This window comes from Vombatus ursinus, unplaced genomic scaffold, assembly GCF_900497805.2.
Source record: "Vombatus ursinus unplaced genomic scaffold, bare-nosed wombat genome assembly UNPS02014778.1, whole genome shotgun sequence".
In the NCBI taxonomy this organism is placed as follows: domain Eukaryota; kingdom Metazoa; phylum Chordata; class Mammalia; order Diprotodontia; family Vombatidae; genus Vombatus; species Vombatus ursinus.
This window is the reverse complement of record NW_020954556.1, coordinates 6,515,314-6,523,253: the sequence shown is the minus strand read 5'-3', so window position 1 is coordinate 6,523,253 and position 7,940 is coordinate 6,515,314.

The following is a 7,940-nucleotide window of genomic DNA, read 5'->3' as shown; positions in this document are numbered from 1 at the left end:
AATCACACAATACTCAGGCTAGCTCTCTGCTATCCCTCACTGTCACTATGTGACCAGTCCATCCCCTTTCTTTTCTTCTTTTTAATAGGGTCCTGTTAGGCTCTAGTGTTCTTTGTTCTATGTGGCACTTATCATGCATTGCCTAATATTGTAGATATTTTTTCACGTGCCATCTCCCTTGGTAATATGTAAGCTCCTTAAGGGCAGTAGTGGCATCTCTTATCCTCCATAAGTGAAATTGTCTTAGAATTCTAATGTCTTAGAATTAGTTGGTGCTTCATAAATATCTGTTAATGAATGATATAGTTGATATTCAGAATTATTCATAAACTCATAGATTTAGAGCTGGAGAGGACCTTGGAAGCCATCTCATCTACCCCCTCGTTTTACAGATAAGGGAACTGAGGCACATGACTTGTCAGGGTCACAGAGGCAGTAGATGAAATCTGAGATGGAAACCCATGTTCTGTGGCTGCAATAAAACTCTTTCCATTCTACCCTAATATGTTCATCTTAAGCCACCAAATGACTATACCAACAAAAATAAAACCTGCCCATTTGCTAATGAATTTTGTCTGCTATTACTGCCTCTATTGAGCCAATGGTAATCACGTAAAATCAATTGTACATTCCATCTCATTTTCCAGTCATCTCTTTCACTCTACTTCTAACTGGGCAAGTTATTGCTGGCAATTACAGCTAATGGCACAGTAGAGTGTTGGGCCTGGAGTCAGGGAGACCTGAGTTCAAATTTGACCTCAGATATTTAACCTCTGGTTGCCTCAGTTTTCTTAACTGTAAAATGGGGCTAATAGTAGCACCTGTGTTCCAGGGTTGTTGTGAGGATCAAAGGAGATAAAATACAGTAAAGTACTTAGCATAGTGAGTACTATATAAATGTTAATTATTATTACAGTCAACTTCTTCTTATCAAGGACTTCTCCTTTGTCCTATCTCTCTTCCATTCTACTCCAATCTTCAGTCCTAATTCAGAATATTATCTCAGCATTCTTGTTTTCCTTTGAGGCTTGACTCAGATGCTACCTACTCTGGGAAGCTTTCCCTTAATCCCTCCTCTCCTACCTTCCTCAGATAAGGATAACAGATGATAACAAATAGAGGAGGTTAAGTAAGGTGGAAAGACCCCATGGTCCTTAGAGCGCAACAGCCAAGCAGATCTTAATGCATCTTCAATGTTATTTCCACTGAGAAAACCATATCCATTTCCAATGCTGGACATTTGACAGCACCAAGGACTTCAGTGGTGAGAATTTTCTTTTCTGGATCTTTACAAGCTGTGGCTGCTGAGAAGGGGGGAGCTGCACCAACTATAAAAGCAGCTTCTAGGTTGTACCTCCACAAAGACTAATGCCCTGGACGGTGGCCCTGAGGCCTGGGTCTGGAGGACTCTGTGAGGACAAGGAAACAGAGTGACCAAGAAGGAACCCTGACTTATGAGCCAAGACATCTGGATTCTATTCCCCGTGGCTTCGTCTGAGGAACATCACCTTTCTGGCTATCTGGGTTTCCATCCCAAATCTCATCTACTGCCTCTGTGACCCTGACAAGTCATCAGTATGTGCCTCAGTTCCCTTATCTGTAAAACTAGGGGGTAGATGAGATGGCTTTCAAGGTCTTTTCTAGCTCTAAATCTATGAGCGTATGTATAATTTTGAATATCAACTATATCATTCATTCAACAGATATCCTGTGAAATAAATGGACTGGATATAATTCAATTCAATTCAATTCAACAAATATTTAGTCAGCACCTATTCTGTGCAAAGCACTAGTGCTAAGCTCTGGGGATGCAGGAACAAAAATGGAAACTAAGTCTTGTTCTCCAAGAACCTGCACTCTACCATTTCGCAAGCCATTACAGAGGATACCCACAGAGCCCCCCTTCCTGCTTCTAGCGGGCCACCTGCACTAGCTTGGGCGTTTAGGGGATGATGAAACCCTGGCCGGTTTTGGCTGGATACGTGCATGTTCCATATGTGATTTATGCTATACATTGAGTACCTTTCTACTTCCCCCTTTTGGGAAGATTTTAGACATGAGGCAAAACCTAAGCTTTAAATAAATTGTCTCCAGGGCACTGGGGTGGAAGCATAATGAGCCAAAGAATGTGAGAAAAGGGAGCCTAATCCCTCTCATTAGAGGCCAAGATCCCCCAGGACTGAACCTGGTTAGGATCATGTGCCCAGGTCCAGCACAGAGAGGCCCCTTAGTGGAGCTGGGAAAGGAAAATTGCACCAGCTTCTGAGGGTTTGGGGGATGGGGTAGGGGGGCAGTGTTTGTAGAATCATAACGTATCTTTAAGATCTAACATTCCATGAATCTAGGAGGTAAAATTTTGCAATGGGGTGATCAGGGAAGGGTTTATGAAGTAAGTGACTAGAACTGGCAAATATGATGAAATTAGAGGAAACAGTACAATTCTGATCTCTCATATAACTACTCCAGAAAATATCAAGGAGGAGCACAAAACCTTTTTCCAGCCAAGGTCAGCTCAGAGAAATAGCCAAAAGCCTGAGAGACCCAGGGAGGGGGTTTAGCCAGGAAAGCCCAGGCAGAAGCATTCTGGCTATTGACTGAGGCTAGGGCCTGTACTTGTGCATCCAAGGTAGGGAGCACAAACTAGAAGTGAGCCTGCAGTTACTATGTAACTGTGTCACTATGACTCTGAACCAGAGGCTCGGGCCAGCACTTGTCTACTTTATCTTCAACTGGACTTTAGACTGTAGCTATGTTGCCCAGGCCCCCTGAACTGGGGTCAGAAGCTTTTAAAGCTAAGACCACAAGGGCAGAAATCAGACTGTAGCCTAGATCAGATCACTTATGATATTGAAAATTTTCATCTCACTGACCTGAGCCACCCCTGAGGTCTTTGAAGGACATAGAATTCAATGTACAGGGTAAGCAATAAAGAATTCTAGGTAATATCGACTATATCAGGACTAAACAAGACCTCACCATTCCCTCCAGAAGTATGCTAAGCCTGGCCTTAACACAGTCCCAATGTAGTACACAAGGCTAGGAAAAATGAGTAAACAAAAGAAATATTATGAATCGAGGCACCCTCAAGACACAAACCTAAGAGAAGAAAATAACTACAGCATTGGAAACAAAGAATCAAATAAAAAACTAAGCTTGGCCACAAGGTCATGAGGTTTCTTAAAAAATTATATTAAAAATTAATTGAAAGCTCTAAAAGAAATAATTGGAAAAGAAATGACACTTTTAGTGAAAAGATTTGAAAGGAATATTGTAATAGAGGAAGTACAAAACCTCACCTAAGTAAAAGACACCCCCAAAATTAGAATTAAGTAAGCAAAAATCAATGATGCTATGAGATAAAAACAAATCTTAAAACAAAGCCCAAAGATGGAAAAAAAATTCAGAAAGGATAAGGTTTGTTGTTATTCAGTTGCTCTTCATGGCCCCATTTGGGGTTTTCTTGGCAAAAATACTGGAGTGGTTTGCCATTTCCTTCTCCAGCTCATTTTACAGCTGGGGAAACTGAGGCAAATAGAATTAAGGAACTTGCCCAGGTTCACACAACTAGTAAGTGTCTGAGGCCAGATTTGAACTCGGGAGATGAGTTTTTCTGACTCTAGGCCCAGCACTCTGTGCACTGTGGCACCACCTAGTGGCCCACTGAAATAGTTACCAAAATGTATATATTTTTAAGTTCATCCCTTCTCTCTCACCACTTATTTCTTTGGGAAAAGGGGGCAAAAGATAAAGAGAGGGAAAAGTATAAAAGGATACAATGGAGGGAAATACACAATTAACAATCATAACCACAAAGGAAGTGGTTTTGAAGAATGTATAGTATTGGGGCAGCTAGGTGGCGAAGTGGATAGAACAGTGGCCCTGCAATCAGGAGGACCTGAGTTCAAACCCAGCCTCAGACAGTTGCCACTTAACTAGCTGTGTGACCCTGGGCAAATCACTTAACCCCATTGCCTACCCATTAAAAAATTTTTTTTAAAAAGAATGTGTAGTATCTAAAAAGACAAAAATGAGGAAAAGGGAAGAAAGAGACATCTTAAACACAGGGAATGAAGTGGGCAAAGTGACAGATGGAGGGAAATGAGAGATGCTTAGATAACAACGAGTAATTTGGTTTGGCTAGAGTGCAATATGCATACCAGGGAGTAATGGGAGATAAAACTAGGCATGTAGAATGCAGTCTGATTGTAGAGGACCTTAAATGCTAAACTAAGCAATTTGGATGTATGCAATGAGTAATGAATGGGGATCCTTTGGAGGTTTTCGAGCAAGAGTGATGTCCTCAGATCTATATATTATGTGGATTAGCCTAACAACATAAATGGAGACAAGGGCACTACTCTTGTAGCACAATTTTGATAGTTCTTCTAAGATATGAGCAGGGACTGAACTAAGGTGGGAACAGAAGAAATCAAAAGGAGGAATTGATTGAAAAGGCATTTGGAAGACTTGATAAGTGATGGGATCTGTTGAGGAGTGAGGGAGAAAAAGATCACTTGTAGAGGGTTCGAAGGAAGGGTGGAGAGATGAGACTGAGGAATGGGTATATGTGGGACTCTGTACAGAGGGGTGATCAGGGGAGGCAGCATTTGCCTAGGCAGTCTGCAGCTCAGAATCAAAGGGATTTGGAAGCCACAGGGTAGTAGATTCCCCCCCCCCTTTCATAGTAGGAAAGGTAAGGCTGATTTATCAGTCTCTGAGAAAGAGGTGGAAAGAAGTGTGTGGTGTGGTGTGTGTGCACAGGGGTGAGGGGTGCTGAGGTGGACAGGACCAAGAGGAGGAGTCCAGTCCTTGGTCTTGCCTGATAATAATAGGTAAGATTTATTTAGTGCCTACTTGTGTGCCAGGCACAGTGCTAAGCATCCTACAAGTATTATCTCATTCAGTCCTCACAACAATCCTGGGGAGGGTTTTGACTGTGAGGAAGTTAAGACGAACTACAGGTGTGGAGGAAAGTTGATGTTTCAAACATACTGTGCTTGATGCATGGTAAGTAGGCGTTTGCAAATTTGAGTCTGGAGCTAGGAAGAGAAGTAGGGGATGGAGAATCAATCATCTACACAGATGGGGCCATTGAGGTCATGGGAGTGGGAAAGGTTACCTGAGGAGAGAATATAAAGAGAGAAGAAAAGCCAGGGAAGGTGACAGAAAAGAACTGATCAGCAAAGCAAGAGGAAAACCAAAATGGTGCCCTGTCCTGAGAGCCAAAGAAAATATGAGTTTCAAGAAGGAATCGTCGGTCGACAGTGCCCCATGCTGCAGAGAGACTAAGGAGGATGAGGACTGAGAATAAGCCTTTGGATTTGTTGAGTAAGTCACCAGTGACTTAAAAGAACAATTTTTATAGAGTGGTTGGAATAGAAACCAGATTGTGAAGGATTAAAAAATTAGTAGAGAGATGAGATATAGTAGAAATGGCACAGGATTTGGGCTTGAGTCCCAGCCTCATCATTCGTTAGCCAGGTTACCAGTCATATACCCTCTTTGGGCCTGTTTCCTCATCTATAAAGTGGATTGTTGTAACCAAAGCAATTCATAAACCTTAAAGTCCTATATAAAAATGATTGTTGGGGAAGTGGAGTGTAATGCGGGTCTGGCCCATGTGCAGACCCCATCAGTTTGCTCAGCTGTTGTAATCTCTCCATATGGAGATGGCCTCAGAGAAGAAAAGCCCATGAGTCAGACTCTCATTAAAGGAGTGTAAATTATTTTTACTAGGAATTTGGTGGTGAAAGGAAGAGATGGGATCGTAACTTGAAGAGTATGCAGGTGGGAGGAAAGGTGGTTTAGGTTTGAGAAGACCTGAATATAGGATTATAGATCTAGGCAGCCAGATGGTACAGTGGATAGAGCTCTGGACGCAGAGTCAGGAAGACCTGAGTTCAAATACTGTCCTAGACACTTACTTGCTGTGTGACTCTGAACAAGTCACTTAATTTCTCTCAGCCTCAGCTTCTTCATCTGTATAATGGAAATAATAATGTTATGTACCTCCCAGGCTTGTTGTGAGGATCAAAAATCAAGCATTTTTCCGACCTTAAAGTTCTATATAAATGCTAGCTGTTATTATATTCCAATGCCCTAATTTCGTATATAAAGAAACAGAGATCCAGGAAGATTATGTGACTTACCCAGAGTCACAGAGGCAGGTAGCATTAGAGACAGAATCTGAACCCATGCCCTCTGAGTACAGAGTCAGTGCCCTTTCCACTCTACCTTGTGTTTGTGAGCAGTGGAGGGAAGGTGTCTATAGAGTAAGATTGAAAATGCTGGGAGATTGCAGGGAATCAGAGGGTCCTGGGTAACAGGATGAAAGATAAAAGCAGAGCAATCACATGCTGACTTCCCTCCTATGATGGAACCGCGTGCCCACCCCCGCTCCGAAGACAGAATCCATTCCCATTCGTGGCAGCACATGAGAAAAAGTCAACCTTGGTAGATGATATGGATGGCATGTAGGACTTGGGGAAAAGTCAGATGCCTACCTCAGGTGCTTACTTACTTTGAGAAGAGCAAGTTACTTCTAATAGGAAGGACCTTTTGTTAATAATAGAACAGGACTTTCAGAGGGCACAATGGAAGAGTAAGGAAAAGCAGGGTAGGGACACTGGAGAGATGAGACTGAGGAATGGGCACATGTTGGGCCCTGTACAGAGGGGTGGTCAGGGGAGGGAGCATTTGCCTAGGCGAAGTTTTCTGGGACCCAGAGTCAAAGGGATTTGGGAGTCACAGGGTAGTAGATTGCCCTCCTTTCACAATAGGAAAGGTAGTTTCATCAGAGACGTGAGAATACTAATAATGATCCTTGTATGCCCACTTCACAGTATTATTGTGAAAAGACTTCTTGGCAAACTTTAGAGAACTATAGAAATGGGAGTTGTTATGGCCCCAACAAAATAGAAATGCAGAATACTACTGCAGAATAGTCACGATTTTTATATATCATATATCTCTTAATAAAATAAGCTGGGGGAAGGATCATCTTTTTTTTTTTTAATTGGATCCTTGAAGTATTGAAACTCCACTAAAGTACAGCTCTGAAAGGTCCTACAAAAATATAAAGACAAACGGACTGTATCATCTGAAGACCAATAAGTGATGGGATTATTATTCCCACTTTATAGTTGAGGAAACTGAAACAAACAGGGGTTAAATGACTTGCCCAAGGTCACACAGCTAAGGAAGTATCTGAGGCTGGATTTGAACTCAAGTCTTCCTTACTTTAGCCTAGCACTTTATCTACTACACTACACTACTACATTGCTAAGTAAGGAAAGGCTCATCACCAGAATAACCAGGTAGAATGTAAACTCTTTGAGGGCAGTAAATGCCTGTTTTTTTTTTTTTTATCTTAGTATTCCCCTATGCCCAGGGCACTACATCATGCATTACCTACCTCGCAGGGCTGTTGTGAGGATCGAGTGCTTAGCAAAATGCCTGGCACATAGTAGGCACTAAATACATGTTAGTTATTATAATCAGGCAAGACCAAGGATTAGACTCCTACCTTTGGTCCTGTCCACGTCAGCACCCCCTGCACCACCACCCCACTCCCCTGCACACATACCACCGCCACACACCTCTTTCCACCTCTTTCTCAGAGACTGATAAATCAGTCCTTTTGTGAAAGGTAGGGAATCTACTACCCTGTGGCTCCCAAATCCCTTTGATTCTGAGCTGTAGAGTGCCTAGGCAAATGCTACCTCCCCTGACTACCCCTCTGTAAAGGGTCCCTCATATACCCATTCTTCAGTCTAATCTGTCCCACCCCTACTTTTTCTTACCTTTCCTTGCCCTCTGGAAGTCCTGTTCTATTATTAACAAAAAGTCCTTCCTGTTACATCTGCGCAGTCCCTTTCCAAATATAAAAATACATATATATGTATGTGTGTGTGTGTGTACACATGTATGCATATACACAA